The sequence below is a fragment of the Apteryx mantelli genome, chromosome 21 (assembly GCF_036417845.1).
Source record: "Apteryx mantelli isolate bAptMan1 chromosome 21, bAptMan1.hap1, whole genome shotgun sequence".
NCBI lineage: Eukaryota > Metazoa > Chordata > Aves > Apterygiformes > Apterygidae > Apteryx > Apteryx mantelli.
Window position 1 is genome coordinate 15661913 of NC_089998.1, and position 20361 is coordinate 15682273.

Genomic DNA, 20361 nt, shown 5'->3' on the forward strand with positions numbered 1-20361 from the left:
GCAGACTGGCTCCTCCGAGTCAAACGCATACTGTGTCTAAATTATGCAGCTGCAGAAAGCACATTGACTTTAGGAGGCAGAACACACATAATATTCCCTGCATATTTTGTCGCAAAGGTAACAGAGAGAAGTGCAATCAGTAAATGTGCAGATCCATTTTCTGTTGTAAGTAAATCCACAAAATACCTAATGGCAATAAGCAACTCTTTAGTGAACAGAAAGCACAGGAAACCTGCCTCAAGCCCATAATGCCACTTAACAAAGCAACAGATGAATGGAAATTTAGTATCTCCCTCTCCTTGGCTGCAAAGTGTTAGGGATACTCAGGCCATTCTCGCCCAGTGCCGGAGGCAAACGCCGCACTGTGCACTGTTCCCAGACAGAACAGAGACCTCTGTGCAGAACAGGATTCTCCTTGGTGGAGAAAACTCATCAGGAGCCTTTGGTTACTTGAGCCAGTAGAAAACATTGTTTTTTCTATTCGTACAGATGATAAGGACAGTCATGAATGAAAACCGCTGCAGTGCAAAACACACTGCGTAACTCAAATTACATTCAGTTGACCTGCAAGCGTCCTTCAAAGGAAGCTTGCCACTTACTGCCCGACTAGCACTCTCCCCATCCCACGCAGGAATAGCCGAGAAGCGAAAGACACACAGTACATCGCTGCCCCAAGGACAGCAGCAGTCGCCTCCAGGGCAGGCTTCAGAGAAAACACAACCTTCCTGTCCACTAGGCACCGCACTGCACACTTACCAGAGGCAGTTCTAGCTCAGCAAATGCAAAAGACCTTGTTCTTCAGGAAGCTTTGATCCCAGAGGCAAGTGCTTTACTAGGGAAGTGCATTCTTCCTGCTGGGTAACTGCCGTGCCGCTTCAAGCACTATTTGATTCTCAAACCGGTTTTCTTATTTCCTCAGCCCTCAATTTCCCCGTTAGCTCCGAAGAAAACACAGGCTGCATTTGTCAGCTTGTTTCAAGCAGGCAGGAGAAAGGGAAAACGGAAAGCAATAAACTGCAGTATGTTGCTCTGCTGGATAAATCAGGCACCAAACAAATCAGCAACAATTTTTTTTAGGAAACACTCCTGTCAATTATAATATACAACTTAAAAATGCTGCTGTTATTCAGCATAATTCCTGTGCTCAGAGGCCTCAGTAAACTCTTGTACTTCTCCACATTTCTGCCTAAATCCACATATCTCCATGGCATATTAAATGCACAGTCTTTCTGCACGGTCCAAACTACTGCTGGCTACACACCTTCAGAAGCAGCCGTTTTCAGCAGGCCCTTCATAAACCTCTTTTGCCGGCTAATAAACCTGTAAGAGGAAAAGGCTCGGGGCTCTAGTGTCTCCGAATCTTATAGGACATGCATATACAAATCAACACAACTTAAAATTTGGCAAATTCAGTGAACTCTAGTAGAAAATTTTGAGTACAAGTTAACTCAGGACATTTGGAAATTACTCTGGGGGAAAAAAACGTCCTTCCCTCTAAACGGGAAACTCCTTTTGTATCCCAGGTTTTTCTTGAATTTTGTGTCTTAGTAACGGCAAGCAAATAAGTTCCTGCCATATGGGCAAGCCCAGACAAACCAAGGCGGAAACTTTATACTTAGGATACCTTGAGACAAAGAATCTGGTCAGAACCTCAGCTGTGATTAATTGATGTCACTACATTAATGAACTATTACTATTAAACTGAGGATAAGATTACTTGAAAGAACTGGGTTGGTGGATGCTGCTGATTTTCTTTCAGCAAATATTTGATGACATGATTAGGTAATATGGGCTTGTTCAACGAGTTTAATTACATTCTGGTTGAAGAAGTCTCCTCTATTCTTCTACATGCCATGGAAAGGAGGAGACAAAACAATATTAGATTGTGAATGGCACAGATTTCACAAAGTGAGTGAAATACTGTTTAACCAAGCAGTTACCATCTTCTAATTAGATTTATAACTAGAATCAGGCCATGCAGAGGGAAAATCAAGAGCATAAATCTCAGCAAAAGGATTTCTGAAAGATTTGGAAATATAGGATGAAATAAAAGGTGATAATGTAATAGAAGAGAAGAAAGCAAGACGGAAATGGAAAGTGTCGCAAGTGCTTAAAAATAAATTAGCGTGTGCCCAAGGGTCATGTCTGCCATTTCACACTTAGACATACCAGGACTGGAAAAGGCTAGCAAGGATGCAAAAAAGAAAAAAGTGCTTGAAGCAAGAGTAGATATGAAAGAGATGCAACAAAAGGAGATGCAAAAGAACAGAAAGGTTAGCAAAGGGAAGCTGGGGAAAGAATGAGGAAACAGAGACAGAAAAACCCACGAGTGACAACAGAATTGCTCAGGTTCAGTCCTGCGTTAAAGCTCCCTCATGGCTTTGGGACCAATGCTGGCTCATACATGGCCAGCTCAGAGATGGATGCCTGCATCAGACCTCACGGACACGTCTTAAGATCTAACCCTGATATGAGAGGAAAGAAATCCTAATCCTTTGGAGAAAGATGTGCATTTAGTTGGGCATAAAAAGACTCTGAGGCCGGTGACAGCATGTGGGTAATCTTCAACTCAGGCCCAGCGAGGCCCAGAACATTGTGAGGGCAGACCTGGAAGGCATGAAGCCTCACACCACATCCACGGGAAGGGGGCAAAATTCTGTGATCAGCCACAGATGAGGAAAAGGGGGGGCTGGCCGCTGCAGCTGCTTCCTGAAAAATCCTGCGTCTATACAGTGCTTTGCCACCTGGGTGCCAGGCTCTTCCAAGGGCTCTCCAAGTTTAGCCACAAGCCTGGCTTCCAAACCTGCCATGATCTAAACCCGCAATGTCATTTTGCACAAAACTCGCATGAACGTCTGACTTCTTGTGCTTGCTTCTTGATGCTGACTTGGTCTGTTAAGGGTACTCCAAGCACAGCTGGTGGCTCCTGCCAGGAACATGCTGAAGAACGATAACACACACGCCGGTGTATTCTTGTACATCAATATTTCCAGGTTTTCTCTGCTGCCCTGAAGGACCCACTAAGCAGAGGGTTAAAAGACAGTCCCCGTTTTGCCATCCTGCCTTCCAGATAAACTAGACACTTGCCAGCTGGCCCAGAGAAAGCGGAAGAAGGAACAGCAGACTGGCTGCGGGACCAGGGAAGGCTTTGCAGAACGGGCACAGCTTAATACACGAGATGCACTTTAGGTGCCTGTTTCCTCGTGGTTTGTGTTTCTTCTCAACCATCCTGTTGTGACTACAGAGCTTAAGCTGTTTGCGGCAGGCTCTGCCTCCCGCATTAAATATCCAAGCAGCAGCTGGCAGAGCAGAGATCTGGTCCTGCGTGGGTTTTGCTCCAGACGTTACATTAGCAAATAGCAATAAGTGATCAAAAGAGGAAACTGAAAGGAAGCAACTTAACGCAGAAAACGGAGAGGAAATGAGAGATCCCCCTGGGGACCCTTTTTGCCGACTTGCTCGCCAAGCCCTGCACTAGCACGTTGCCGTGTTAACTCCACTGGGTCCAGCGGAGGCAGGGTTGCCGTGGAAGTCGGAAACTCCGTTCCTTGAGCGCTCTCGTGGAGCCTCTGGCCCCAGCGGCCGATTCTTTCTGCTTGCTCAGGAAGCAGTGTCCTGGCGATATTTCCTTTCTCTTTCATTAAAAGGTATAACCAAATTACGAATACAAAGAATTAGAAGGCGGAGATATCTCACAGCTCTCCATCTGCGCCACTTGCTCCCTCCTCCCATAAAACAAATAAAAATTGAAGTAATTTAAACTGGTGCCTTGCCAAGAACATCTTTTTAAAATGCATTCATTGTCATTAGGACAGATGTCCACATTCCCGTAACATTTCAGCTTAGCTTCTCAGCCCTGAAATAGCATCCCTAAAAAAACTGAGGAATGTCTTCAGTGAATTGACATGTGGGTGCCAGATCCTGATCTCACTTCCACCAGTGTAAAACACGGTTAGCAGTTCTGCACCACATCAGGTCTGGGAGAACTCCCCTGTTTTCAGTTATCGGAAGTTATTCACTGACCTAACTGATACCATAACACAGCCCAGGAAGCTGTAATTGGGATCTGAATCCACTGTTTGATCCGTACATATTTTCTTGATCATTGCTAGGCATCTTCATTACGATACACAAATTTTGTTCTGGCTAGACTGCTGGCCACACTACCACGCATTTCTTTGAACATTACGGCAAAAACTGAGCCACAGCGAAGCTGTAGTTCCCTGAACATTGCAAGGCAGCAGCAGACAGCCACTGCCGGAATAAGCAGCCCCCTGCCCCTCTGCTGCAGAGAGCCGTCCCTGCGCCAGCATCACTGCAGCCCCAGCACAGGAAACGTGCAGCTGTGTGCTGAACCCGGCGGGAACTCCTCCGGGTTGAAACGCATCCGGCAGAACAGAAATGTTCTCTCTCAAATTCTTTTGCCTCTACACGCTGCTGCCAAGCACCCTTACCCACGTCAGGGTTTGAGAAGCACCAGTGCGAGCTGTGTACATCCCTCGTCTCGGACTCAGCCGAGTCCTCAGTTTGGCATTCTCTACAGAAGACCCAGCTGCATACCATAAATCCTGGAAAGTATCTGCTTTCTTGCACAAAAATCCTATCTGTGGCCAGAAACTGAAAGGGTCTGGATCATATCTTGTTCCACGCTATCTGGGGGAAAAAGAAGAAAACAGCTAATTATGGCCTTCACCAACAAAGCAAACCTACAGCCCATCTCTAGCTTCTCATAACTCTTAAACCCACTAGTACGCTATAAACCATCACCAGCACAACTGTGCAGCACAGGAAGAGACACTAACGGGCTTAAGTGAACACGGGCATTTTTATACCTTTTCTGTTACCTGATCAGACTAAAATATTGACGCAGGGCTGCTGCTGCTTTTCCCCACACAAGGAAGTCTGTCGGTACAGCAGAGTGAACTGAACTCAGATCCCATTTGAGCAGTGATGGCAGCACTTAAGACCATCTTCTCTGGAAATGTTCTTGCCACTAAATATTAACAAAACCTTTATATCAGAGGTCGGTGGGGTTTGAAAAGAAAAATAATATGTATGGAAGGAGACAAGCAAAGCAAGAGAAGCTGGAAAAGAATCATAACTAAGTGGTAAATGAAAGGAGTGATTTATCTGAAGAGGGTGTCAACAGATGTGCTGGTATATTTTCATGAGTGATAAATAAGCAAAAAAGGAGGAATAGGATAGATACTGAGAGAAAGCAGAGGGGAGAAAGAGGAGAAGTGCAGCAGGAGGAGAGAAAAAAGTGTCTTAGATAGCGAGGGGGCACTCTTCAGGACAGAACTAGTAGAAGAGTCACTTCCACGAGCGGGAGCCGTCACCTCTCTCACACCAAGTGCAGCTCTGCAACTTTCAAACCCTCCCAGTGCTGCTATATGCCAACCAGTGATAAATAACGAAGGCCTACACAAAAACCAGAAGGCACTCGCGCTGAAGCACTGCTGAGATTTTAAGGCACAACACTGGGACTAGGTAATAGCTGCGCCAAAACCCCTCGTCTGTCGTGTAGCTTGTCACATATTTTCAGCTGATTTGTCAAAAGCACTGCGTTTGGCTTAACGCCTAACAACCTCCCATTCCTCCCATTAGACGGAATCAGACCCGTGCCAGGAGCTCGTGCATTTCCATCCAGTGTCCTCGTGTTTCCGATGGGGCCTGACCAGCACTGACAGCACATTCAGGGTGTTACCCACAGGAACAACAAACTCCCCGAACAAACTCGTACACACGTAACGCCAATGCGACCAAGCGCAAACTCAGAATAAGCCTCGTGTCTTCCCTTCCCTCCTCTCCCATAAGCAGTGACTTTCTTCAGCAGGAAAGGTGAGGAAGGCACGCCAGGAAATGTGAACCCATGTCACTCATTATTTCTTACGATAAACTATTCGGAGACGTTAGGATATTTTTCAGAACTCTGCTGTAGATCCTGGTGCCAACAAAAACAAACATATGACAAACCTGGGGCTTGAGACCTGTGTATCAGTGAAAAGCAATTTGCAGACTTGCTGCCTTAGTTTTCCCCCTTAAATGTCCCACATTCAGCACACTTTGTTTGGACTACTTTTGCAATAGCTACAGGGGGAGGCACTGTTCTCACAAGCAATTTTTGGTTTTGGCACCCCAGCGAAAATATTTTCAAAGAACTCAACATTCAGAACGTGGGCGTTCCAGTCTTTGACACGATCGGGCAATCCGCTTAATGGGCCTCCACCCGGACACCTCCAAAGCTGGACAAATAGAACATATGGTCACTGCTAAAGGCTGCCCACAAAGAACGGTCTGCATGATTTATCTCCCAGTGCTCTTCCAGACCTAAGACAAATCACAACGGTAGTTTTCAGGCAACTTTTTTTTTTTAGCATTTGCCCTGAATACCTTCCTTGACAAGAAAATAATATTCTTCACCAGAGAGCATCTCACTTTTTCTTTCTTATCCAAGACCATATAAATGTTTCTGGATAGACATTTAACCATTCCTCTTGCTCTTCTTTTCCAGATTAACAAATTAGGGTACAGAGAAATTAAATAAATTCACGAGGTCACCTAACAAGTCAAGACCAAAGCAAGAGATAGGACTACAGAGGCCTTTCTAATTGTTACACTGCGATTGAGAAAAATAACTTTGCTTAGAATCTGCTTAAGGAAGGAAATAGCTTCTAGCTAAAGGATTTACATCTTGGCTTATATAAATGAATAAATCAGAGTCAGTGGATTTTACTTCTTCCTACATTTCACTGTTATCTTGGGTTTTATATTCAAATGACAGTGTTCTGACTAAGTTCAATGAAAAGCATTTTCGTTCTTCAGAGCAATTACTTCATTTAAACTAGTGCTTCAATTAACCAAAATGCTTTTTTTTTTCCAGTGGGCAACTTCACTTGGAGACATTACTGATTTTCTGAAGGACTATTTAATGAAATTTAATAGAAGTGTCTTTGATTCATTCTTAATGAACTTGTAAACTTTTCATTTTTAGAAACATATTAGGAAAACCTTTAATTTCATATTTGCTTATTTATTTATTCAATTTAATTTCAGTCTTGCATTTAAGTACCGCTATACTCCTCAAAATATTAAAAATCATATAACCCAATTATTATTATTTAAAATCGTTGCACATTTAGAGCAAAATATTTCAGTTAACTCTAAAAAGTATTTGATATTCTAATTACAAGAACCTCTTGGAATGAAACCAGAATGTAAAGGGTCAGCTTACTGTAATTTTCAACTGTTAAATGAATTTTGAATTAGAATTTAAGTAGCAGCTTCCAGTGAATTTTTCTCAGCAAAGTATCAACACCTGCAAAGGAGAAAAATGAATGAAAGTATTGTCATAGTCTTAAATACACCAGTAGAAATGTTCCACTCAACCATGAGAGAGAGAAAGAAAAGATGCGAGAGCCTTTGATCACCCAAATGCAAAGCCAGATCACAGAAATGCTGACTTTATCTGAAGCACTGAGACTCAAGAGTTACTGTCTAGCTACCCACGACTGCTCCCACCAACAGGAAGTCACCCACCTGGGGTGGCACGCGGTTTTCCTCCTCCAGCTGTCTCACTCTTGCCTCCAGCTGCCTAACATAGGACAAGGTTGATTCTAAAATTAAAAAGAAAAAAACTCTCATTATCCACAGAGATCTGCTTGTGTAGACTAGTGTCAGAGCCTGTGCCACATGCTGACTTGTGCTCGCAGCAGCCTTCTTCTCTTAAAATCCCCTTAAACATGCAGCTCTGTTCCTCTCAAGGGCACTGCAAATAATGCTGGTACTAGAATTAATCCAGTTCTTTGTCACTTTTGATTCTAAACTACTGCACTTTAAAACAATATTTATAGTCCCTTCTCAGACAAAGGAAATCTTACAGAAAGGCAACACAGACTTGATTTCTTCTATCCCATACCCCAAGCTCTGTGAGCTTGGACAAGAGCAATGCATTCTTCTACAGGGTCACCACTTCAAAACTCAGAAAGACTGTCTTCTGCTGGCAGATGCAGCCAAAGAGGTCCCTCCACACCAGTAAGCGGAGGGCTGGTGCAGCACATGCAGACTTCCCATGCAAGCAGTGATCCAGCCTGCAGGGAATACCACAGCTAGCCAGCACGGAGGCACAAAGTATAGCCTGTGCTGGGAATCAGATGCGTTGTCCTGGCTTTAGCCTGTGCTAGGAATCAGTTGTGTGCATCTCCAGGGTCCTGAGAGAGCTTGGAGTCTGGCTGATAGAGTGCACAACCGCCTGAGACACAGCATCCTTACAACTATTATTCCTCGTGCAAGCTAGGGCAGCACCGTACTAGCATATGCTCTCGTAAAGCTGCTTGGCTGCAGAGCAAAATCCCACCCACCCTACTCACGAGTAACATCACTGGCCTTCATAAGATAAATCGATTGATTATGGAGAATAACATTTCCCGTGGATATGAGTACTGAAAGAGCATCTGAATGTTTCAATCAATGATCTTATTTCCCCCCGGAAAATGAGTCACGGTCTGTTCTGCTCCCAAGAATTTACTGTAAGAAGAGTAGATCCAAGATCCATCGCTAGAAGCATCTGAGAGGTCTTGTATCACGCATTTTGGGGGCACACAGAAATTCTGCCATTAAAATACTGTACCTAGAAAAAATACATGCCTGAGAAAGTAGTTGGTCACTGTAAGAGAAAAGACCTCTTCTCAATACAGAATCACTGCTATGACTCTAGTACCTCCTCATAATTAGGTGGAAGTCCACCATGGATTTACTCCTGACTCAACGATCCATTAAACTTTCTTTGAGATGTCAATTCCATTAATTTATATGTACTCACACTACCATGTAACTAGTGTACAAATAGAAACAACTGCATCTCTGATGTCTAACTGTATGGAATCCATCGGTGTCAGGGCAGTACTGGCAGTTGATATCAAGCTGCAAAGCTGCATTGACACCAGAGCAGTTCTCTGATATAAATTATCAGATGAATTTGTGTACCCTTCTCCTCTGATATCTGAATCACCGTGCCAGCCTGCCCATAAAATAAAAGTGACAGGACATGAGGTGTCACTTATTGCTCTTGTGAGACTGCAGTAGGCTAAAATATGCACGCACGGATAGCGCATGCGAATTTACAGAACATGAGGACAACAGACAGAAATTTGTCAAGAACGATTACTGCACAGCAAGGCACTGCATTAAAAATAGCATTGTACAACAAAAGGGAAAGAGGTAATCTGAGGTTCTGTGTGCTCTACGGCATAACGATTTTCATAGCTAGTGATGGGTGCATCTCTGGAGAGCTGCTAAGCCCGGTTCGGATGAGCACTTAGAAAATGAACAGCTTATTCAATTAACTATAGACGACAGGGTCCCTCCCATCAAATCAGCTCCTTTCCCAGCAGTAGCGCTTCTGCGAGGAGCTGTAGAAGCTTCCTCACTGGTATGGCCATTAGTGTTGGCAATAGCTCCCAGCACATTTCTTTTCTCCTCTCTGCTGTTTTCTACAGAAGATGGTTTTTTGTGCAACCACCTTTTCCGAGGGACTGAAGTAGGGGCTTTCTTCGGCACTAGCAATCTCCCAATTTGTTGGTTACAATTCTGCTGCTATGTCAGCTTGGGAACCAAGCTCACATTCAAGTCCAACTTCCCCATTATCCACATCTGACAACACATTGACTAACACCCCAGCTCTGCCCGGGTGGAAGCCAGCCAGCTTTCCTGGCCCCAAAATCCAGGGGCAGGGCGGGCACTGATTTGCACATGGGGGCACAATTGCCTCAAGCTAATCGGATCCACAGGCCTGAGCCAAACCTGAGCACAGCTACAAAAGCAGTATAATATACCCCTGGCGACCCCTTCAGAGCATGCCGGGCTCACCAGCTTAGTTCATGCAAGCTCCCTTTTGAATTCCCGTTAACTCCGAGGCATTTTCTGTGTTACCATTTACTAGTTCCGTATATGCTGCATAGCTCTCGGCAAAGTTTGCCTCTCAGTTTTATTCCTTCACTTATATGTTGGAGTCTAGCGCTGAGATGTCTGCTGCCTCAAAAAAGACAGCTCCACTGTCAGCTCAGAACCTCACAGTGCCAGTTTACACCAGCTGAGGATCTGGTCTAAAATCTCCTGGCGTTTTAACCCTTTTAAAGTGTGAAACATTTGTTTAAATTTCCTTTTGTAATCTGATGAAAACTGAAAATTAGGTCAGCTACCAAAGGCCTGATCTAGCAAATCCTTATTTATGTGAGTATTCTTGACGTATAGGCTAGATGCATATATATTTCAGTATCTGTTAATGTATTTATACTGTGATGCTATGCATGAGCTTAGAGGAAAGGGAGAGTGGAAAAGGCAGTCAAGGACACAAGAGAACGAGGAACTGAAAATACACAAAGTGAAACGCTGTCATCAGTAATGTCGACAGCAAACCATCCCCAAAAAAGTTGCATAGTAAAAGTATTTATGGAAGGGACTATAAAATCCATCTCTTCTTAACTAGCCTGGAGACCAGTAAAGAGCCCTAACTAAAAAGTAGACCTTAAACTGCCTGCCAGAAAATGGTCACCTGTTGTCGCTCTCCTTGTTTTTCCAGGCAAATTTTCACATGAAAATTAAGCAAGTTTAAACTGAGGCAGAACGAACTGATGATCACAATGCTTTATTTTCAACAAGAATATGTATCTGACCTGAAAACAAATGTCTCCCAAAGTCAAGGAGAACAGAAACGTAGCATTTCTTCATAACATTGTTGTTATCTGACATTAAAGCATTTTATAAGATGCTACAATATATCAGGCAATCACTGCTCCGAAAAATAACCTGAGCAAACAGGATTTTTCAGCTGATGTCATTAGTCATAAAACCTTTTCTGTTTTATCCTTCCCAAGTAGATTTATTTAATATCTATAATTTTCACACAACTGCAAGTACACATAAAAGCCCTGCATTACTTGCCAGATCTTAAATTTGACTAGTAGACTGCTTATATACAAACTTCCAAATACAGCTCTAAAGGGAACTCCCTCTGTCTAAAATACAAAAGGAAAAAATGGTATTTGTATTAACACTATAAAAGCTCTAGTATTGTATTCTGAGTAACAGCACAAAACTGTTAACTGTGTTGAGATCAAATGCAGATAAAAACAGACAATTAATTTGGGTCAACATCTCAACAAGATCTGACCACAGAGACATGACACTGTGGTAGCCAAATTACCAGTTTCATCAACTATGGGCTTCTTGGTTGCATTATTTGTGCTCCTTCCAGGCTTCCTTTGCTAAGCAGAAGTTTTACTGAAATAACAATTTTGAACAATTTCCATTCTCACTACCAGATTTATACCGAATAAATTAATGTTCCTACATTAATGCTCCTAAATTATATCACTATCTATTAAAGATGGAAAAAACTCCCATTCTCATATTCTTTCCCAAATATTTCTTTACACATTGCTCCTTCGGGATACATCCACACCGCTAAAGTCACCCACTCTTAGGCCAAGGGGTTCACAGTGGCTCTCGTCCACACCAGTGCGGCCTGCCCAAGTCCACGCTCAGCGAGTTTGTTTGCCCCTAGGGCTCTAAGCCACAGATCCCTGCATGTTTTCTTCAGTGCAAAGCATCTGGAATAATGTGAGGAACATGTCCCGTCTTACCGGAACGGTGTTTTTAAGCATGCAGCATGGTATATATGTGGGACATGACACGACAGAGTGGGAGGTGTACAACGCATGCTGGGAAAGTGTCAGATCACGCAGGGTGAAGGAAGTTAAACGTGACATGGTCTTGTCTATAACAGCTGTAGAAAGCAGTTCCCAGAATAAAATATCCCCGGGTTTTGTCTCAGAGAGAACTAATCGGTTCACTCCAAAAAAGAGCTTGTGAAGAAAACCTGCAATAAACATGATCAGAAGACCAGGAGCAAACCAAAGAACTAAGTTATAGGACTATTAATTTACCATTAGTGTAGTCTAAGTCTTATTTCAGTGACAAATAATATTCAAATTCATTTGATCTTTCCAGTGGAAAAAAACAGAAAAAACTTTGCAATTTCACCAAAGGAACTTCCACAGTTTAGCTTCCCATGCTCTTAAGATGATTGCAAATATGATCATTGTGCAGTGCTTCATTTCAGGAATGAAACTCAAATTCTTTTCCAAATTATTATAGCGACAATAATATCTTGCTTTTAGCGAAATTCAGTGACAATCTGCTCTTTCTCCAAATCCATCATTCTAACATGTTATTAGAGAACATCAATATTGATGTAGCTGATCTCTTTTTCTTTTGACATCCACGCTCTTCAAGCTGGTAGATATTTTGGGCTTATGTCAAACTGTATCAGACCCGTATGTTGCTGCCAAGGGCATATTTGTGCCTTGGCTTTATCCATTCTTTGTGTGTCTATGCCTGATCTCACTCTATTAAATACCTCATAATGTTCTTTAAGCTAGATTATCCTCTGCTCTTTTAGAATGGTTGAAGATGTCACATTAAATTCTAACTTTCTAAAGACAGATTCCCTTCTTTTCTGTTTTTTCTTTCTTTTTCCTCCTTTTAAGGCCAGTAGTAAAAAGGCATTGATCCAGTGACAAGTAAAGCCAAAAAAGACTTTTCTGTTCCACATCAGGGTTAGCCCTGAGGACGTGCACGTGAGCCTGGCTCCCTTTGGAGACCAGCCTTCCTAGCCCGCATGCTCGCTGCGGCACCTCTGTCTACGCTGCAGAGCACAGCTGGGGGAGAGTCCCCAGCACGCAGGCAGCCTCTCACAAACAAGCTTTCACGCTGCAGAGCTGCACACTCGCCTTCTCTTCCTTTCCTCCCCCTGTCCCCCCAGTCCAAGTCACACCAGGGACAGACTCCCCATACCTCACAGGAGAGCTCACCTACCCTCCCCAAAGCGTCCCCGGTCTCCACCCTTCAGCACTTCTGGCTCTCTGCGTTCCTGACTTTCATCTGCTCCGGCTGCTGCCAAGGCAGGGATCCAGCATGGCAGGATGAGCTGCTCCTTACTGCAGCTCCACTCTTCCAGTGGAGATGGCGGTAACATTTCAGCCCTTCTTGAGAGGAAGGCAGCAGGGTGCACTGCAACGCAAAGACGCCAGCCACGCTGGGCCGCAACGCAGCAGTGTTGAGACACCTGCAGCATCCTGCCGTTGCGAATTCCCTCTGGTAAATGGGGTCACGTAGATGGGGGTAACTAGCGTAAAGCCTTGCACTGCCCAGGCACTGAGGTGATGGAGGCTGTGGAGATACAGAAATAGGATGCTATCAGCTCCGAGCAGGCTCCTTACCAAGGGGTCTACTACTAACCAGCTGGTACTAGCAAGTAAAATGTCAGTACCGCAACACTAGACTTGCATGGAGTTATTAAAAATGAGCCGCCCTTAGGACAGCACAAATAGGCACTATGCCTGGAATAATACTGGAGATTGAGATGACGGGTTACTCAGAGCATGCTAGCTTCCCAAACTGCACTCATATATTCCTCCCAGGTGCGAGCATCTCAGTCAAAGCAAAGGACACTAGCTGATGGTCTTGTGGACTGAATGGCCTTACAGGACGGTTTGTGATCAACTGCTGTTGGTTGTACCAAGTCTCATGATGCCAGGATGCTAAGCAGGTCTCCTGTTTACCCATTTGGAGAAGCAAGGTCCTTTTTTCCCCTCCAAATAAAGTGGTGCTTTCTAAGTAGCCCCACAATTTTCAGCTCTTAAAAGGATAACCAGAAAACACAACTGTCACCATTGGCACAGGTACCATCACTTCTACCATCATAAAATTTGAGCAAAGAAGAAGAAACAGGATGTTCTGGGCACCACTTTTCTCATATAGTCATGATAAACCACGGAGAAAAGTGATGCAGGGCTGGGGACTGCAAGGCAGCGTGCTCTGGCAGTTTACAGGGTAACTAATCTGTTCATTTTTCTGTGGCGTATGTGAAATTGCATATATTGGATAATAAAAGAGCCAACTTCTGTTTCTCTTATCTCTATTACAACCCAAATATTACATTGAGAAAAACAAATTATTAACAACATTAAAACATCCGAAGTAACCAAAAAGATTTGGAAAGCCTGCAGGCTTCAGTCCACAGTATTCCCCATGACCATTTCTGAACTGGAACAGCTGCAGCATCTTCCCCTCATAGTTCCCCTGCAGAGCTTGACTCAGACTCTGTTCCAACATCCCAATTTTTGTTAGCTCTGTCCTTGTCACTTCACCTCCTCGTTTACTAGAAGCTACTCTAGGGCCTGCTCCTCTAGAAACCGGTGCACTCCCCAGTCATGCTGATTTGTGAGCTCTGCACTCGAGGCAGCAGCTCAAAATCCCCGCAGCAAGCAGCATGTGGACATGGAGTTGTTAGACTCACAGTTGCCACCCTTTGCTATGTGACAGACATCTAAGTAATGCACTCTCTTAAGCAGACATCTGTCCACCTGATCCTGCTCTCCCAGCTCCAAATAGGTTCACACAAACACTTTTTTTCCAAAAATCACGTTCCCTGTAACCTCCCTTCTCAGAACAATGTTTAACCAGGATGCCAATATCTTCTTCCAGCCAGCTGATGCGACAGTCTCTTAAACAGGCTGGTAAAGAGAAGACGAGCGGTGCAGAAGATGTGCGGGGAGTAAGAGAGCCCACACTGATGAAATGGGCATGATCTAGCAGGTCATTTCTGGCACCCTGGAGCTAATGGAAGTTACAGAGACAAGGGGGGTTACAAGGTACAGGCAAATGTGGGACAGCACTGGAGAACTTCCTAAAATATGAGGACCTTTACCCAGCTGTTAGCTCCTCGTGAAACAGATAGATCAGAATCCCATACAAAGGAAAAACTCAAGGGTTCAACCTATACTTCTACTTGTTCAAGAGAGCTTGGGCGCCAAGCGCAATAAGGCAGGTGGAAGGGATATTATCTAATGCCTTTATATTTGAGGTAAAGTAAGGGTAGAAGATGTAATACCTCTAGTACTGACATAAGCTCGGAAAATAATCCATTAAAACTGCTTCAACTCAAGAACTAAAACTCTGTTTTTCTGGATTTTTAAAAAATGTTGATTCCAAATATACTAATAATAGTTCTCTGCAAAAATTGACCACTGGGTATCTACATACCGCCTTTTGATTAACTCTAAACAATAAATCATCAGCGCAGAAGATACTAGTTGCTTCATTGATGTTAAAAGAAGGTTAGAGTTTCCTAACTTTGAAGAAAAACTGTAATACAGTGGATAAACAAAGCAGACAAGCCACAATAAGAGAGAAAATCCTCCAAGATGAAAATACTTGGAGGCTGGAGGTATTGGGAGAAAAGTAGAACACTGTTTGCCTTGATCCTAGGCATTTACTTATGGCCACTGTTGGAGACAGGATGCTAGGCCAGACAGAAAGCCGGTGTGGAGCAGCAGGCTCTCCTGATGGCCAGAAAACAGAAGAAGACGATTTCATGAGAATGCAAACATCATCTTGGTTCTGTTAACAAAAACATTTTTTGCTTGGAAGACCAAGTGACGCTTCGTAAAACAGAAATATGTGCGTTTATCACAGTGTGCCTCTACCAATCAGATGTGCCTATGCTTGCAAGTCAGATTTAAAACAGATTTCCATGCTTATAAGGGCATTTAGGTGGAACTTGGACTTCCACATCAAAAACTCTAATCTTGAAAAAAAATCTGCTTAAACACCATCTCCAAGCTCCTTGGTCACATCACATTTTAAACTGTAAAATTTGCCAGGGAACCTGTTGCGCCTCTGGACTTGCCTAAAATGGCTCCAGCTTGACAGAGCAAAGGAGCTCCGAGTGGAGCTGGCACCTCAGGCAAACGTTCGACACGCCAAGCCTCAGGCTTGGTGGGAGAGGAAGGGACCGAGGCAGAGCGGATAGTCTTTCCCTTGCTTGTCGACCATGCAAAAAATTAATTGGAGACTAAGGTAAAAACAGAGCACAAAAGGGACAGCGAAGCTATCATCTTAAGAGTCTGGTCCTCAAAAGCAAGGCGGGGAAGAGACCTACTTCTGCATTTCAGAAGAGACAGAGCAGGCTGTGAGCAGACGGGTGCAGGACTACCTTCCCCCTCTGCCCTTCCCGGCAGCAGCCCCCGGGCCGGGCCCCCCTGCGCCGAGCGGGGGCTCAGCCTTCCCGTCGTTTCGGGCCACCGTGCCGAGACGCCCAACTAACTTCATAGACTGCAGACCAAGGGGAACAACGTGCGGACCGCAGACGTCTCTTCTCCCGCCCTTCAATGGCGCTAGCCCTCGCCAGTAAATATCCCCGACAAATAATACCTCCCCGGCAGAAGGAAGCTGTGCCAGCGTCATTTCTAGTATTCACTTTTCTTCTAAATGCACCGACTCAGGCTCTCGTAATGCACAGAAAATTGTTAAGATGCGAGCTCTACTAACACAGAACAATAAATATTTTATACAGTAGTACATTTACGCAATCCTGTTGCATTACATACACTGGATTTCTCTGTGATCCTTCCTGCTATTAGAACACCTGTATTCAGCACAGTAAAAGTGGAGCCACTTGATTTTTACTTCACATTATATATATATAATATAAAATATAATAGAAATGTAATATATATATAAAACACATACACGTATTTGTGTTTTCATCACCAACTACCGTATCAGTAATTTCTTCAGACACCATAAGAGCTCTCTAGTTTGTGTCAACAAGCACAGCCCCCCCCAAGTAAAGGGCAGCTGGCACCAAGACCAGAGGCATTAAATTGTCGCTGGCGTCAGGACCACGGCTGCTGACCCCAGTTTGAAACCTGCCTTTCTGAGTAAATCCCAGGTCATCTTCATTTCTTTATTCCAGATGTAACCACTTCAGGAAAAGGGACTGCCTCGGGCTATGTGTCTGCACGCTGCCTGTCCCAGCAGAGCTGCGATGCTGCCTGGCCCCATACACAGGCAGCGAGTAAACCAGCAGCCACTAAGGCAAGTTCCCTAAGGAGACGCCTGCGACCTGCCCCACTTCGGCAGTCTGGCCTTGGCTAACAGCCGAGCAACGTCCCAGCTAATCCAGTGGTAACTCTCACGCTTTCGCAATGATTAATGTAGTGGGCATATCTACACTGCGAGTGTTGTAGTGCTGTACATACAGTACTGTACGTGTGCATACGGTGAATGTATTTACACTGTACATGCTGACATCCGCTGTAAATCCACTGTTGCTGACATGGATTTATTGTTTAATAAATTACGGGTCGGATTTTGAAAGGCAGCCAATGCCCGCTCTGTTCTCCTTGAAGTTACCAGGAAAAGTCTCTCTTGACTTCAGCGGAAAAGTTAGAGGAACACTCAGAATTTTTTTTGAATCCTAACTTACATGGAGATGTAAAAGCTTACAAAATGAGTATACACAAATGTAAATTGCTCAAACAATTCTTTAAATTTACCTCAGAAAATAATTTTGCAGTTTGCAGGTATTTCACTTCAAAGCCATAGCAGACATGAAAGTCAAGAGGAGCAGAGAGAGAGAACTGAGATTCATGACTCTCTTTGTTTCTTAAATCTGGACATAATGCATAATGTTTGAGTCTTAACCTAGACCTGAAGTATAACACATGGCAGCACAATGTTTCTTACAGCAAAAGGAGATATATCTTGTAGCAGTAACTTATAAAACTTAAGTAACACGAATAATTAAGAGGAGATTAACAGAAATATTAAATAAATAATATGTTGCATTAAAATAGCATCACATTTAGGTTTTAAAACTCTTAACAGATAGTGTAAGGAATAGTAAAGCACTTAGAGCAAATAATTTTTACCTTCACCAAATAATCTAACAGTTTAGTGTGTTTAAAGAAGTAACTACCATACACCCGGACTTTCAACATGACAGAATCTGAGAGGCTGTATATAGTTTTCTGTACTTAGAAGAGGAAGTACCATATCCTAATGCTACAGACATTCTTCCCAAACATTGGGTTTTCTTAAGGGCAACTTACAACAGCAGTTTTGTTAAATAAATAAGGATCAAAATTGCTACCTTTGGTCATGCTGAGCTCCCTTTACTCAGGACCTGATCGTGCACGTAAACTCAAGGTTGGCATTAAGAGCAAGTACAAAGCCTTGGCTGCGCACCACAGCTCACAGGACCAAAGCCCATCAGGACAAAAACCCATTTCCTCAAGAAATGCCCAATTCATTTCAGAAGTATCTCCCATCCAAACACTAACACACGCACCTAAGCGTGATCCTAAGTACCTACGCGTTTAGGTACATCCAAGAAGCCATATCCCAGTGAAGAATAGTCTCTGTCATACTCCTGAGCCCTTTCACCGCCTAGATGAAAAAGAGCAGACGTCAGCATCTGCAATTGAAACTGAACGAATAGGATTTGCTTGCCCTTGAGGCAAAGGTAATAGTTATAAGAATCTAGCAATTAATTATTACTAAAATGACTTCTTGCATGAGCCTCTGCAAAGGTATTAGTTAAATGAGGGGCGTTTAAATTAGAGTGAGACACTTGCAGATTCATAGTTATTTGGATGCGATAGCTCTCAGTAAATGCTGTCTGTTGTAAATCATGACAACGGAATATATTGCAAAACATGCTAAGGAACAGACGACATCTGAAACCAGCAACAGTTTCAAATCGCACACGGTGGACAGATGTCTCTGTATTTCAGCGGTCACCTTCTCAAATTATTCTTCGGACCATAATACTGAGCTCTCAATAGGCAGAGCATCTCCTATCTGTAAGCGCATTCATTTTATCAATCATCTGGTTTGTGACATTTGTGGCATCTTCCATTACCACCCATCATGAGACACACCATCCTTCAAACATTGTTACATTGTCAGCACTTTTGTACAAGACGACTTTTTAACGTCTTTTTCTTTGCTTTCCCTATAAAGAATTAAAGATGAGGAAGGTGAGAAAAACATTCCACTTACCATATCTTTTCATAAAGCTCTGATCAACTGCTTCTCGTGTAACTTCTAAAATGTGCCTTTTATTATTAATTCAGTGGATCAGAGAGCTCCTGTAAGACCTTCAGAGACTCTCTAGAACTATGTGCAGTTTACAAGCTTTAAGCACGTGTAGTATTAGACAGCTGCAACGGTTTATTCGGTTTGGGGCATTCATTTTTTCCCCACATATGCAAAACGGTCACCTCCAAGATCACAGTGCCTCTCACCTACCGCCCACAAAAACTGCACGCTAACCATCTTTATGTGACTTTTTGCTTAAAGAGAAATGCTGCAGCATCTATGCCACAGGTAGATTTTAACAATCACAGTCACGTTTGTATTCTCTCCAAACGCTCCAGCTCTTCCACTCCCTTGACATCTCCATTCTCCCAAAGATGAAGTCACGTCAGCACTGTTAACTGATCGGTAGGAACTAAGTTTGTCATGGACAAGATCTGGCCTGGCAGGCGTGATGGTATACGAAAGAGTAAAAACCAGGAGACTGCCTTTTCTGGCTGGATCTTACATTTGGCACTACCACAACCCAAGAAATTCTGTTTCCTCCCAGCACCCAATTCCATCTACAGAGCTATGGGACATGCTGAAGGGGTGATAGCCTAAGTACGTGCCTTTGAGGGACTCTTCGAGGAATCCGTCTGCTGGCATTCGTCCCTAGGCAACTATGGAGCGGCTCCATCTCTTTTGTGGAACAATCATAACCGAGCCAAAACTGCTCTGGTTTCACGTCACCGGAGATTGGAATCTGCTCAGAAGGTACAGCTGAAACATACCCCAAACAACTGGTCTGACCACTACTCTGGAGTTCTAATAACAGTTGTTTAAAAGAGCATCAAATGCATCAGAGGATTTTCAAAGCAAACTATGGCCACCAGGAGCTGGATTTAGAAGCCCTACCTTTACAGAAAGATCAGTGCTTGTCTCATGATACCTTCAAAGTCAGATCTCAACTGAGATCTTCATGGTGAAAAGCCTTGAAAGCAATGGTATTTCCAAGATGCTATTCTATCACCCTCCCTTACTTCTCTCCTACACAAAAATAAATTGAGAAAGACACTTTGGGGGATATCATAGGATCTAAAGAACAGATAATGGAACAGTGAACCTTTCACTGCCAGGACACCAGAGACTTCACACAGCAGATTTCACCTGAGAGTGATTTTTTTTAATGTTTCCGTCCTACACCTCTAGAAATAGAGCTTTAAGAATATGATTTTCACATTCCCTCGGCTTAGGTGTTACTCTAAAGAGAGACTGCTAAAGAAAGCTCGATTACCTGGGACAAGATAAAAAAAGACTTAAAAAAATAAAAAAAAGGTTTCAGGGCAAGTAAGTTAAATGCAGAGTGTACACGTATTTGAGAGACACGTTTATTCCATACAGTTGTATTTTTTGCTGTATTTTTCTCTTTACACA